This window comes from Natrix helvetica (assembly GCF_964273705.1).
Source record: "Natrix helvetica genome assembly, chromosome: 1".
In the NCBI taxonomy this organism is placed as follows: Eukaryota; Metazoa; Chordata; class Lepidosauria; order Squamata; family Natricidae; genus Natrix; species Natrix helvetica.
Genome location: NC_138548.1, coordinates 194,111,810 through 194,127,817, shown reverse-complemented (window position 1 = coordinate 194,127,817; position 16,008 = coordinate 194,111,810).

Sequence of the window (16,008 nt, the reverse complement as noted above, 5' to 3'; positions counted from 1 at the left end):
CAGCAGTACCCTTCTAATATTGGCAGATAATCGCAAATCTTCTTGGAAAATAGAGATCTAAAACAAACTGAACATCTATGCTTTCTCCAATGATGCTATCGTAACTTCAGAGTCATATCAAGCTAGATCAATACTAAGGCAAAAGATCTTAGATATAGAAGATAAAACAGAAATTGATGCTTTCTCTCATAATTACCAAATTTTAATGCCTAGATCAGGTATATATATATATATATATATATATATATATATATATATATATATATATATATATATATATATATATATATATATATATATATATATATATATATATCATATCACCGTTCTCAAATTTAGAAGGGCCTCATCTTTAGCTCAATTGAACGCTCTCCTCACAGCTATCCTGGAAAGGAAATATAAGGAAAAGCCCATATGAAACCAAATTCTGCCCCTGTCTTATGGGTGTCATAGAAACCACAGTTCATGTTCTTCTGCACTGCCAGTTCTACAGGGACATTTGCCACCAATTGATTACCCCTCTTTTATTTAACTTCCTGGGGCACTCTGATAACTTTTATTTGCACTATCTGGTCAACAATCAGGATGCATTTTTCTCTCTAAAATTAGCAAATTTTTGCCACATTGTGGTTAAGCATTGCCCACAAATGGTTGCTAATAGTCCTTGTTGTTAGGGGATATATGTATTTTGTTCGTTTTATTGAATTCACTTTCATTGGTCAATGACTGAAATAAAATTTCTTTTTTTAAAAAAAGCCACTCAGCAGTGTTTATCAGTCTTGTAAAGACAGAGGAGAACTTTTGCACGTCTTCCAGGATTCTCTGCCTGGGTTTATTCCTTTATTTCTTACAAGATTTTCCATCTTGGAAAACTATGAATGGATACAAGACAGTAGGATTAATTATTTATTTTCCTTAGATGAATTTTGCATTCTATATCGCTACTAAGAGCAGGTATTTCTGCACTTGTATATTTAAAGCCTCACCATTACTGTAGCCGTACAGTAGTCCAATTGATAGAAGCCAGTGCTCAGAAAATGGGGCTAATTAGTTGACCCAGTTCCGTGCCCCACTGCATAAGCCCATTTAGATCTTGCTACTTTTCAGGAATGTGGGAACAAACCCAGCTGTCTGATGTTCAGCCTTCTTCCTTTCACTGAACCAGAGATGCTCATTCTCTTTCCCCAGTTTCAGTTCTGAAGATCTGCTTTTCTTGTTCCTTTTTAAAACTTTGATTGTAAGACAAAAAATAGAAGATGAAAAAAAGGGGGGTTTAAACTCTTCTACTTTACATAAGATTTTACAAGATGATTTAAAAAAAAACCTCACCATAATTCTTACAATAATACTGAATGGTAACAAATACAATGTTAAGGCCTAATATTAAAAACAAATCAGAAACAGGCCAAAAGAGCCAGGATGATGAAAGTATCACATTAATAAGAATATAGTAAAACTTTCTAATCAGTTTGAGCCAGTACTTTTTTGGCCAATCATAGAGGGTTTTAAATCCTTATATTAAAAGAAACCTAGAATTCAGATGTGATCAAAGTCTGCTTTTCTTGTTCAGTCGACTTGAAAGCTAATCCGGGAAGGGGCCGGGTGGGATGGCAGACTGAAGGGAACAGGGTGGCACTAGGAGACTGGCAAAGCTGCCAGCCAGGGCAGACTGGGTCATGGCTGTTGGCACCACGTCTCTGCCTTCTCTGTGTGAGCTGCATTAGTGATAGAAAAATAATGCCCCCTTCGGACAATAAAGTGTTCTCCCCCTCCAAATCCAATCGTCCCCTAATCTGATGCCAGGGCTTTGGAGATGAAGTTCCCATCGCTGGAAGAAAACAGATGCCACCTCCTATTCAACAGACTGGTATAGAGCACAACAATAGCCCAGCACACAGCCTTTGCCAATGGGGCGGGGGGTCCTCTATTAAGCTTGTGTCTCCCCAAATAACAGCTGCAGAGAGAGAGCTTAGGAAAGGAAACCTCTGCCAAGCCATCCCTACCCAGGGGCATGAGGTGGGGAAGGGAATGTGGCTTCTTTAAGGAGAGTGCCTAGGGCAGACAATTGCCCTCCTCATCGGCTGCAGGGATTTCACAGGTTTCCACGCGCCTCTCGAGCGTCACCATGGCACCTTCTTGGCACACTCTGCCCATATAAGACAGAGCCGGCGTTGCTATGGCATTAACGGGCACCTCATCAATTGAGGCTTTGTTCGAAGTTCTACCCCTTGAAACTGGAATTTCAGGACATGAGGGGCGGTTGAGGGGAGCTCCCTCTCCAAGCCCAAGATACGTTCTACGATCAGAGCTCCAGACACCCCCTCCCTAGATATCACCAGTCTGTCACACAGCTCCGTGCAGGAAGGACGAGCCCAAAGTCCTGCTGAATAGCCCCATTCAAATCCCAGCCCTCTTGGCAGAGAGACAGCCCAGGACATTGCACTGTCTGAGATAGAAAATGGAAATGATGCACTGCCAGTCCCCCTCCCATAATGATTAAATCCCCCTAAATAAATCAACCTATTGTCATTTTCTGACCTATTTTGCTATCCTAAATTGCTGCAGACTTGGTCCATCTCACCCCGCCAAAAATCTCTGCAATCGGGACTTTCCAGTCAACCCTTGGCAGAGAATTCCTCTTGTACTTTTCCCCTAGAGGCAGGACCCCGAGACAGTATTTTTGGGGGGGTGGGGGGTGGGGAGAGCCAAACAGGGAATAGTAACACCAAGGGATGAGGAGGAAGAAGAAAACAAGGCCCAAGTTTGCTAAAAAAAAAAAAAAAGTGGTGCTTGGCAGACATCCATCTTGGAATGTGGCCATTTCATGAAGAACAACTGCAGGAGGAATTTACATATTGATAACCCACAAAATCAAGCAATTGAAAAGATGCAGTCCAGTTTGGTCCAGGCAAGGATAATCTCTCCATAGCCTCCCTGATCCCAAAGTGTCTCTGCTGTGAAGATTTTCTTTGCCAGCAGTCTGCCTTGCCAAAGAAAAACCTTGATATTTGACAAAAGATGATTTTAAGATTGCCTAATCTTAATTGTTTTACTGATAATAGCCACAAGATAAGGAAATGTTCCCAGACCCATCTTTCTCCTGTTACATTAAAAAAATCCGGCAAGTGGCTCTTCAGCTACTTACTCTACACCCAATACTGCAAGAAAAGTAACTGCTTCAACTGTTTTAAAATTAAGACTAAAGTGTATGCAACTGTTTCCCCCCCCCTTTTTTTTTTTGCTTAGGAAAAAATAATTCATTTTTTTAAAAAATAAAGCTGTCTTAATGAGCTCCTTTTCATTACAGTACTGCTATGCTGTTGCTTGCTTCACAAACATTAAACTACATGCTATATATATTGCTAACCTATTTTAAATTTGTAATACAGCATTGTCACGATGGCTTTCTCCTGTAATTTAGTTTACATACAGAAGTCTGCTACAATATCATAGTTGCAAGTACCCACTTTAAATTGTAATGTTGGCCATGAATTCAAGAGCAAATCACGAAAACTGTTTTATGTTGATCTTAATCAGCCTAACGTGAGCATACTTATTTATTAAGCAAGATTCTTATATTATTCAGATAATAGATCACAGCCTTTGAGCTCTTAGCAAATCTTGCCTGTAAATAGTCATTTATTGATTTTCAACATTATTCAGTATTCAGTAAGTGAAAGAATTACATTGAGTTCAAATAATTTCTGAATTAATGTTTAGAATTATTTCCAAAAATCAGGAATATGAATTATATGGGTGCAAAAACAAAAGCACTTCTGATAACCTGTTCATTATATGGCATACAAATCTGTGAAATTGTGCTGACAACTTTCTACTTTTAATCAGCCTAGGTTGTATGACAGGTAAGTAAAGATGATTCCTCAGAAGTGAGTTCAGAGGGACATATTTCTAAACAGGTGAAACTAAAACTGCAAGTTTTATAATTTAATTTAATTCTATGTATTTTTATTTGTAAAAGTACCACAAAGTTAAATGGGGCTTTTTTCATGGTAAGGGCACAAAGTATTGCAAACTTAATATCCCTTTCAAAACTTCACTCTTTCCAAGTAGCACTTTTTTTGTAAACTTATCTGTTATTTGATGGATTCCAGTCAGTCACTGATTTTGTCCCTGACTGTGGACACAACCAAAGAGTATTGTTATTTTGAGCATATTGTAAGAATTAACATTTTTATCATCATAGGTAATAATCTTATACAGATTTTTAAAAACACAGCTGCAAGAATATTCAGCAGAGTACTTGAGAATTTATTTTTAAAAAGGTTGTAATGTTCACCTTTATTTTTATATAGTTTTAGCATTATCAGTTTATTTTTTTCCCTAACAGGAACACACAATTTACATTAAAAATGATAAAAATATCAAAATTCCAAAGGAGTGATGTATCAAATATTGAAGAAAAATATAAGATTTTAAAAGAATACTTACAATAAATGAAATATAGCAAAGTCTTATTTTAAAGACCACTGTTTAGAACAAGGACATTGGAATAATCTTAATCAATAATTTTCAATCAGAGAAAACAATATATAGTATTTAATTTAACAAAGTTTGAGAATAAAACAACTTGGAGCAAAGAATTTCTTTGCTGATCACCATATTCTTCCCAGATTTAGCTTGATGTGAACACTTTCTTCTTGTCCAGTCAAGTCTAGAGAGAAGGCTACTGGTTTGCCATGCTTCTTCACTGGAAATCCATCTTTTTCAGAGAAGTGATCTCTTAAGGGAGGTATGGGGTTTTCATAGAAATTAAATTGCAACCCGTAAGTTCATCCGTCCATCTCTCTGTCCTGGCGGTAGTGGGAAAGAGGAATATATAATGCTTAAGGAGATTTTCAACAGATTGGGAGGCCTTTCTAGATAGATAGAGGAGAAAGACTTTCCCCACCATAGGATTAAGCTGGAGTAAAATTAAATTGGAATTTGGTTATCTTTGAGGGATAACAAAAGATCACACTCAAAGATGTATCAACAAATTCACACGGGTCCCATTCCCCCCTCCCCTCTCAGTGCTCTCAGTAAAAGCTATATTAATAGAAGACATTTTATCCACCTGCTGTGCCTCAGCTCAAAACCGCCATTTCAAAGCAACTTTTCCACAAAGGACAGATTGAATGAGATCCTGATATTCAGATAGATTCCAGCATGCTTGTAAGTGCTGCCCTCTGAAAATATACCAGTGAGCCTCAGTGTCTATGTGCTTATATTTGTCTGTCATTGCCCCAAAGTCTCATCATTCTCCTTTTCCCTACCTCTGTTGGGGAAAAAAAAATATCCACTCCTTTTGTCCAAAAACAAATTTCAGTGTGCTATCAAAGCAGGGATCTCTCCTTTGTCTTAGATTAACCACACCAAGTTTATCAACCTTTGGAAATTGGGTACACAATGACTGATTTTCATGACATTCACAAAATGGTTATAATGCCTACTTGGTGACTGGGAGGAAATCAAGACTGTGCCACGGGCTCTACTTTTTGTCCTTTCACACATGGTTTGCTCCTTTCTGCACAGACTGCATTTATATCAACAGTTATTCAAATGAATATTGCTTCAAAATAGTTGGAGGGAAAGGGAGCAATTCAGAAGGATTCCTCAGTTAATACATTAAGGAATGTCCAGTAAATTGTTAAGTTATTAAGAAAATATTTATGGGAAAGGCAAACTCCTTTACTTAAATTACTGCTATCATGTGATGACATTTAACTTTTCTGATTTACAGCTTTATTATTAAACATGTATTTTGACTTAATTTCCCTATAGCAGTGATGGCAAACCTATGGCACACGTGCCACAGGTGGCACGCGGAGCCATTTGTCAGGGCACGCGAGGTGGTGCCCTGTCAGCTGGCCAGCGCACATGCACGTGCTGGCCAGCTGAGTTCAGCCTTTTTTAAAGCCATTTTTCACTCTCCCCAGGCTCCAGAGGCTTTATAGGAGCCTGGGGAGGGCGAAAACAGCCTCCCCCGCCCCCCGGAAGCCCTCCGGAGCTCCGAAGGCTTCAGGGACTGTCCGGAGGCTTCCCTGAAGCCCTCGGAATGCTTAAAACGACCCTCCGAGCAAACAGGACTTCCGGTTTGGTCGGAGAGTCGTTTGGAGCGCTCCGCAGGCTTCAAGGACTGTCCGGAGGCTTCCATGATGCCTCCGGAGGGCATCCGGGGGCAGGGGAGGCTGCTTTCACCCTCCCCAGGCTCCTATAAAGCCTCTGGAGCTGGGGGAGGGCGAAAAAAGCATGTAAAAATGGGAGGGGGAGTGCCTGTAGTTCACACATGCACACTGGGGGCCACACATTGCATTATGGGTGTGGCACACCCGCACACGACCCCCCTGCGCTCCCCCCGCTTATGGCACGCGAGCCAAAAAAGGTTCGCCATCGCTGCCCTATAGAATCCAAGTGATCTACTCCAAAAACCACTTTGGGTAGAAATAGAAAACTATCATGCAACTCTTTGATAATATGAGTGGACAGTATATTCAATTAAAGCATGATGTTGATTTCACAATTTGATTCAGATGCATTAGCTGCATCTCAGATAGCCAGGGCTGAATTACCACCAGCACTGCATTATGTTTTGGACAATTCCAAGGTACAGTCTTTTTAAGAGACAAAAAACCTTGTTAAGGTGGATATTGATTATTAGAACTTTAGAACAATTAAGAGTTGAAAAACCCAGCTCTAAATCAGTGGTTGGAGGTTTTACAGTACTAATGAGAGCAAATTTCAACTGATCTTATGAAGAGATTAATACAATAAAATAATTTTCCTATTTCTTGGACACCTCTGAGGATGTTAAAATAAGTTTGGTGTCAAGTCGATTATGCTGGGAGTATAAAATAATGGGGGGGGGGGGGCAATTTTGCATATCATGTGGGCCTGAACCACTTTGGTTCCACTTTGACGTAAAATCTGTGAATTTCTTTTAATATTGTTTCAAGAGCAGTAATATGGTTTAAAGGTTGGACATGATTCCAAATTATATGATGAACATTGGATTTATCAAGCACTGAGTTTAGCATAAAGGTTACTCTTGGGCTAGTAACATATGTTCAGTTTCTGCTTATGAACCGGCTTTCTATGGATATACCCTGTTTAAAAGCTGAGCTGTTTTAATATCTGTTATAATTTATTTTGTCATTTTTATTTTTCCCCCTTCTCTGTTTGCTTTACTGTTTTGCATTTTCTCTTTGCTTCAGTATATTAAAGAAAGCAAGTGGAGAAAAAAAGCATGTGTTCAGAGACTATATTGTCCAGCATTTTTCCTCCATGTTTGCAGTGCCACCTATTTTAAAGAGCAAGGCTTTACTAGTGCCAAGGAGAACAGAGCTTTTCAAAGTCTTTAAAATTTATTTGAGGTTGCCTTACTACTGAAAGATGTGCAGCTGGGAAATTAGAATGGAGTAGTGAAAAGGTTATGCAGAGTTTTCTGAAAGAAAGGTTTAGGAAGGGGGATAAGCCAGTTCTATTCAAGTCTCACTGGGGCTCACTACTTTTCTTTTTTCTTTTAATAAAGTGACCGTCTCCAGCTTGCCTTTTCACTGGTGTTCTGCTCTTTAACTTTCTGTAATCCTTCCTTCCTTCCTTCCTTCCTTCCTTCCTTCCTTCCTTCCTTCCTTCCTTCCTTCCTTCCTTCCTTCCTGTTTTTGAATATGTTTGTGTACTCTTCCCTTCCCTTTCCTTTCTCTTATGCAAGTTGGCATGCAGTCTCATTCAGTGATAAAAATGCAATGCTTGTAAGGAAATACAAGAGTAAAAATGGTACGTTTTCTAAAACGGCATTTCAAGTTAACAAAAGAGATATTTAACCTTTTCTATACAAAAAATACAGTAATAATAATAATGGGAAAATTACTACCCCTCACAGCAGGGAAGTAGACAGTCTTCCTATGACATTAACATGTAATTTAAATTCATAATTAGAAAATACTGTGCAATCATGGAAACAAGATTTTGTTCTAATGATGGCATATCTCTGAAATCTAGCCAGTGACAGAATATACATTACCCTAGATCAGTGGTGGGTTTCAAAATTTTTTGGAACCTACTCTGTGGGTGTGGCCTCCTTTATGGGAGTGGCTTGCCAGCCATGTGACCTGGTGGGAGTGGCTTGCCGGCCATGTGACCGGGTGGGAGTGGCTTGCCGGCCATGTGACCGGGTGGGAGTGGCTTGGCAGTCATGTGACCGGATGGGAGTGGCCAAGACAATGTCACTGAATTTTTTGCCCCAATGAATGATCTACAAAAAGAAAATATAAAAAAGGAAATTTATTATTTTGTGCACTTACTACTTAAATAAGATTAAAATAAGTACACAAAACAATAAAAGAGCTACTTACAGAAGGGAATAAATACATATTTAATTTTACACATGTTAACAGCTGTTGGAATTGTGTTTGCACAACAGTGGAAAAAACAAAGATATGAAAATGAATAAATATTAGAATGTGCAAGAATGAATAAATTGACAATTAAAACCAAGAAGGCTTTGAATACTTTTTCACGTGGAATTTGTTTTATCAATTGCTAACTAACAGAAACAGCAATTAGAAATCTAAAAGTATGAAAGAAAACACCAATTATGAAAGGAAAGGTCATTAAAATGTATAAGGAAATATTATTAGTACTTGATCATTATTAATGTGTAGATAACTGCAGGACATTACATACCCACAAACACAAACTATGACAGTGCCAGGAAAACACACACACACACACACACACACACACACACACACAAAACAATTCCCCCCCAAAAGACTGCAGATGAAACCAGTTTTTTTCCCTAACCCTAAGAACAGGAAAGACAAAGCCACAGGAATAAAAACCATCAAGGCATTGTGGGAAATTATAAAGGACAGTGCCAGGAAGCTCACAGAACCAGCAACCACCTCACAATTACCTAAACAACCAGGTATCACACAGAAACACACAAAATCTGGCAAAGCTGCCTTGCACCAACCTGGCCTGCCCATAGAAAAGAAGCCACCTTGAGACACATACCATACACCAACCTGTACACTTAAAAACAACATATTGCATCACAAATAAAACATTTGCAAAAAGGAATAACATTTCTTGTAATAAACATTCTATAAACAATAAATAAATAAAAATTCCCTAAAAATAATTAAAAACCACCAGGTTCAGAGAACACCAAAGGACCCCACAGTCCTCTCCCTCCTTATCTTTTTCCTTTTTGTCCTTCGACTTCTCCTCCTCCTCCTTTCCCCACAACCCCATCTAGCACTGATGATGTTACCTAGTTTGGTAGTGAAATGTCTGTAAAAAAAACCACCAAGCTCAGAAAGCAGCAAGGATCCCACTTTCCCCCACCTCCTCCCTCTTTCTCCTTTTTGTCCCCCCCCCCCCAAAGACTGCAAATGAAACCAGTGTTTTTTTCCCCCCTAACCCTAAGGACAGGAAAGACAAAGCCACTGGAATAAAAACCATCAAGGCATTGTGGGAAATTATAAAGGACAGTGCCAGGAAGCTCACAGAACCAGCAACCACCTCACAATTACCTAAACAACCAGGTATCACATAGAAACACACAAAATCTGGCAAAGCTGCCTTGCACCAACCTGGCCTGCCCATAGAAAAGCACCCACTTTGAGATATATAAACCTGGTCTGAACACTTTTAAGCAACATATTGCACCACAAAGAAAACATTTGCAAAAAGGAATAATATTTCTTGTAGTAAATATATTTTATAAACAATTAAAACATAAAAATTCCCAAACAATAATTTAAAAAAGATATTCTATAAATAAAAAAAATCCTTAAAAACCATTGTTAAGTATTCCACCAGCAATAATTTATACTATAACTATTTTAAGGTATTGTACCAACTGTAACCATTATTCCACCAGCAATAATTTATACTGTACCATTTCAAACTACTCCACACACAATAATTTAAAATGAAACCATTAAAAACATTCAATACACAATAAATTACAATAAAACAATTTAAAACAATTCTATACACAATACATTTTAAAGTATTGAGTATAGAATATTTTAAAATTGTTTATTTTAATTTATTTTGGATAGAATCTTTTTTAAAATAGTCTGAGACAATTTTAAAAAAGAATCCATACACAATAAATTGAAGTAAACCATTTTAAAATATTCTACACTCAATACTTTTAAGTAAAAATATTTTAAAAAATTCTATGCACAATAAATAAAATATTATTTTAAAATACATTAAAAAAATAAAAGAAAAAAAACCAGGTTACTTACCAGCAGGCAGAATCAGCAGCTCTCCGATGCAACAGGCAGCAGACAGGCAGAGAGGCAGGAGGACAGGTAAGACTGTTTAAGACTCTTAGGGCTTAGCCAGCCAGGCGAGGCTGGAGAGGGGAGGGTGGGGGGCTTTTGGCCTAGCCTCGCGGAGGCTTGCCGCCCACGCCAGCCTGGTGCTTTGTCCCGGAAAGGCCCAGCGGCCTCTCCTGGGCTGAGCTAGCTTCCCAGCGGTCGCGCGTCCCACGCGACGCCGGCGCTTCGTCCCGGAAAGGCCCAGCGGCCTTTCCCGGGCGCAGCTAGCTTCCCGGCGGCCGCGCGTCCCACGCGACGCCGGCGCTTCGCCCCGGAAAGGCCCAGCGGCCTTTCCCGGGCGAAGCTAGCTTCCCGGCGGCCGCGCGTCCCACGCGACGCCGGCGCTTCGCCCCGGAAAGGCCCAGCGGCCTTTCCCGGGCGAAGCTAGCTTCCCGGCGGCCGCGCGTCCCATGCGACGCCGGCGCTTCGCCCCGGAAAGGCCCAGCGGCCTTTCCCGGGCGAAGCTAGCTTCCCGGCGGTCGCGCGTCCCACGCGACGCCGGCGCTTCGCCCCGGAAAGGCCCAGCGGCCTTTCCCGGGCGAAGCTAGCTTCCCGGCGGCCGCGCGTCCCACGCGACGCCGGCGCTTCGCCCCGGAAAGGCCCAGCGGCCTTTCCCGGGCGCAGCTAGCTTCCCGGCGGCCGCGCGTCCCACGCGACGCCGGCGCTTCGCCCCGGAAAGGCCCAGCGGCCTTTCCCGGGCGAAGCTAGCTTCCCGGCGGCCGCGCGTCCCACGCGACGCCGGTGCTTCGCCCCGGAAAGGCCCAGCGGCCTTTCCCGGGCGCAGCTAGCTTCCCGGCGGTCGCGCGTCCCACGCGACGCCGGCGCTTCGCCCCGGAAAGGCCCAGCGGCCTCTCCTGGGCTGAGCTAGCTTCCCAGCGGTTGCGCGTCCCACGCGACGCCGGTGCTTCGCCCCGGAAAGGCCCAGCGGCCTTTCCCGGGCGCAGCTAGCTTCTCGGCGGTCGCGCGTCCCACGCGACGCCGGTGCTTCGCCCCGGAAAGGCCCAGCGGCCTTTCCCGGGCGCAGCTAGCTGCCCACCGCCCGCACGGCCCACGCCAGCCCGCCGCTTCAGCGAGGGAAGGCCTAGAGGCCTTTCCTCGCCGAAGCTAGCCTCCCGCCCCCCCTCGCGCTTAGTTGCTTACCTGAAGGAAGCAGCAAGCTCCCAGCGAAGAGAAGGGAGTTTTGAAATGGAGGACAACCCGCTTTTAAACGGGTCGCCTCCAGCCCGCTCACTGATTGGCTGAACTCCAGCCAATCAATGAGCGGCTAGCTGGGCTAGCTAGCTTAGTGCGGACGGGCGGGGGAGCGAGCGAGCTCCGTTGGGATGGCAAGGGGGATAAAGTGACAGGACCGGTGCCGGTTCCCGGTTACTTCCGGGTCCGGTTACTTCCGGGTTCGATCTTCAACCGGTTCGCGCGATCCGGTGCGAACCGGTAGGAACCCACCACTGCCCTAGATGCATAATATACCATAGCTATTGAGTAACATCCCTTCAGCATTGAGAAAAGATAAGTGAATATAGGATTATATTAACCAATATGGCACTTTTTGTATTAACAGCTAATCACAGAGAAATATTTTGATCAACATTTAAAGCTCCTTTGTTTGCTGCTTTCGGGAGTTATCTCGCCCAGCCCCACAATAATAAGAGAAGTACTCAGTAGTTTTGGTTAATGAGAATATATGAGCAGCATAAGAAAGGGGAAAAGATGGGGAGATTCCCTGTTTTAAATATTATATTTTTAAGCTGAATCATCTATTTAATTCATTTTTTTTAATGTTGGCTGTCTCTTACACTGATAATTTTATAAAGATGGATTAGAACTACCTGCCTATGAAGTAAGTGTAGCACTGCTCCTAAAAAGTTTTGTTCAATTGGGAAAATAACATACAATACTAAATATGTCACATGGCCAAAGCCACTCAAGCTCTTTCATAGGGTCAGTTGCAGATTTAATTTAATGAATGCCATGATTGAGTGACACCTCATATCAATAAAAGGTATTATTAAGCAATTAACAGCCAGAACAACAAAAATAACAAGAACAACAATCTCTTAATTAAACACATATTGAAAGGAAAGGTGAATATTAATATTAACTATTAATACTTTTCATTGGAGACTATGTATAATAGACACCATCACTCCAGTTTTATTTATAATTGATTTTTTTTTACTTTTTGAGAGAGGAATGAATTGTACTCTTGATTATATTTAATTTAGCAAGAATTTATCCCTTTGAAGCTTTTTAGAAAGAGTATGAAGGGAAGCTATAAATAATGTTATGGAGATCTGAATCTCTGTCCCTTCTCTCCAAAATCCACACAATCAATCTGACAATGGCCACTTGCCCAATAGCGACTTGTATCACTGTCAAGCATGTATTCAGCCATTCTTGGTTAATATAAAGCTTGTCTTATGGTTGATTGGATGATTCTAGAAGATGCTATAAATCATTAGTAGGAAACCCACATCAGTGGGAAACATCCACAGACACCTTCAGCCCTTTCCAGCTTGTGAATTAAAAAGCTTTCCACCCAACCTTAAGTCTGCATAAAGCAATGCCAGCATAATATGTATTGCCCAGACTGCCAGCCACTTTCCTAAGCCTACTGCATCCGTTCTCAGTCACTGTCAAATGGTGTGATCCTGATTGGTGACAGAGGCCCTTGATATTGGCAAGATAGTTGGGAAAGGATCTGCTAAGATCCTTGCAGCAAGACATTGCAGTAAGAATAGAGTAGATTTTATTTCAGAGCTCTGTCTGGATTTGTCTAGGCTGTCTGCACCTCTTCCCACATCCCATTTGGACAACTTCCAAATTACAAGAACATGAAATAAAGAAACATATGGGAAGACATCAAGACAGAAATAACCTAAAAGAGTGGGGAGCCAGACCTTTCCATGACTGCGTCAATAGGCACTGGAAAATTGAAACTGACTACAGTAGCATTTAGGCAAATGCTATTTTACTACAAGGGAAAATAGAGTAGAGTAGAGTAGAGTAGAGTAGAGTAGAGTAGAGTAGAATAGAGTAGAGTAGAGTAGAGTAGAATAACAGTGTTGGAAGGGAACTTGGAGGTCATCTAGTCCAACTCCCTGCTCAGGCAGGAAACCCTATACCAGTGATGGCAAACCTTTTGTGGCTCGCGTGCAACAAGTGGGGGGAGCGCAGGGGGGTCAAGTGCGGGCGTGCCGCACCCATAATGCAACACGCGACCCCCCAGTGTGCATGCGCGCAAAATGCGCGACCCCCCCCCATTTTTACATGTTTTTTTTTTCCCTCCCCATGCTCCAGGGGCTTTATAGGAGCCTGGGGAGGGCGAAAAAAGCCACCCCCTACCCTCCAGAAGCCCTCCGGAGGCTTCAGGGACTGTCCAGAGACTTCCCTGAAGCCTTCGGAGTGCTTAAAACCACCCTCTGAGCAAACCGGAAGTGACTTCCGGGTTGCTTGGAGGGTCGTTTTAAGCGCTCCGAAGGCATCAGGGAAGCCTCGGACGGTCCCTGAAGCCTCCGGGGGGGGAGGCTCTTTTCGCCCTCCCCAGGCTCCTAATAAAGCCTCTGGAGCCTGGGGAAGGCGAAAAATAGCTTTTAAAAAGGTGAACTTAGCTGGCCAGCGCGCGCATGCGCGCTGGCCAGCTGACAGGGCAGCACCTCACGTGCCCTGACAAATGGCTCCGCGTGCCACTTGTGGCACACGTGCCATAGGTTCGCCATCACAGCCCTATACCATTTCAAACAAATGGTTGTCCAATCTCTTCTTAAAAACATCCAGCGTTGGAGCATTCACAACTTCTGGAGGCAAGTTGTTCCACTGATTAATTATTCTAATTGTCTGGAAATTTCTTTTTAGTTCTAGGTTACTTGTCTCCTTGATTAGTTTTCATCCATTGCTCCTTGTCCTGCTTTCAGGTGCTTTGAAGAATTGCTTGTCTCCTTCGTTTTTGTGGCAAGCCCTGAGATATTGGAACACTGCTATCATGTTGCCCCTAATCCTTCTTTTCATTAAACTAGACATACCCAATTCCAGCAACTCTTGTTTATATGTTTTAGCCTCCAGTCCCCTAATCATCTTTGTTGCTCCTCTCTGCACTCTTTCTAAAGTCTCAACAACATTTTACATTGTGGGGACCAAACTGGATGCAGTATTCCAAGACATTATAAAATGGCATTCACTTCACGTGATCTTGATTCTATCCCTCTGTTAATGCAGCCTAGAACTGTGTTGTTTGCCTCTAGGTGTTCCTTGATTCATTACTTGATTGTCTTTTCTAGAATCTTTCCAGGTATTGAGGTCAGGCTGATTGGTCTGTAGTTTCCTGGATCTATATCCCCCCCCCCCTTTTTTTTTTTTAACATGGGAACTATATCAACTCTTTTCCAGTCCTCTGGTAGTTCCCCAGTGCTTCAGGATCTTTGAAATATATAGTTCAGTGGTTCCGAAATCATGTCTGCCAATTCCTTCAGAACCTTGGGGTGTAATCCATCTGATCCTGGTAATCTGAACAGGGTGGACAGGTGCTCATTTACCATTTTCTTGCCTACTTTTACTTGTGTTTTTTACAGTACTGTTTTTCATAGGTTGGATTGTTTTTTCCCTTTGTGTAAAGACAGGTACAAAAAACGAGTTAAGTCGTTCTGCTTTCTCCTTGTTGCTTGTCACTTTTTGACTTTTGTCACAAGCCTTAGCTCATTTTGAGCCTTAGCTTTCCTCATTTCATCTTTACAGTCTTGGGCTATTTGCTTATATTCTGCCTTAATTATGTGCCCCTCTTTCCACTTTTTATACTTGTCCTTTTTGTCTTTTAATTCATCAGAGAGTTTTTATGCAGATATGCTGGTTTTTTGAGAGCTCTTTTTTTCTTCATTGGTATTGTGCTAGACTGGGTTTTTATAATCTCACTTTTCAAAGTTTCCTAAACTTCTTGGGTTGTTTTCCCCTTGAGGGTTCTCATCCAAGCTCACCCTAAGTTTATTGAAATTAGCTCTCTTAAAACCCAAGTCTCTAGCTTGACTTGTTCTATTGTTTATGCTTGCATAATGTTGAATTCCAATATTGCATGATCACTCCCCCACAAGGTTGCTGTAGCTTCAACACCTTCTATCATTTCAACTTTGTTAGTGAGAATTAAGTCCAATATGGCTGATCCCCTAGTTCCCTTCTCTACTTTTTGGGAAACAAAATTGTCTGCTAGGTTTTTCAGGAACCTGTTTGATTTTCCACTTGGTGTAGAGTTTGTCTCCCAGTTAATGTCAGGATACTTAAAGTCCTTCACTACTATTGTGATGTGCTTCCTACCTAACTTAGTTAACTTACTAGCAAAAAGTTCATCTATTTCCTCTGTTTCATTGGGTGGCCTATAGTATACACTTATGGCAATGTCAACCCCCCCCCCCGCCACCTTTTATATTGACTCAGAAGCATTCAAGACAGTTTTCATCATTTTTGTGCTCTATTTCTGTAGAGATGTAGTTATTTCTTATATATAGTGCAGTTCCACTTCCTCTTTTATTTGGTCTGTTTCTTTTAAATAATTTAAATCCCTCTAGCTGTATATTCCATTTGTGAGTTTCAGCCCACTGAGTTTCTGTAATGGCAACAATATCATATCTGCCCTTATTTACTTGGATTTCTAATTCACCCTGTTTATTCCTCATACTCTGTTCATTGG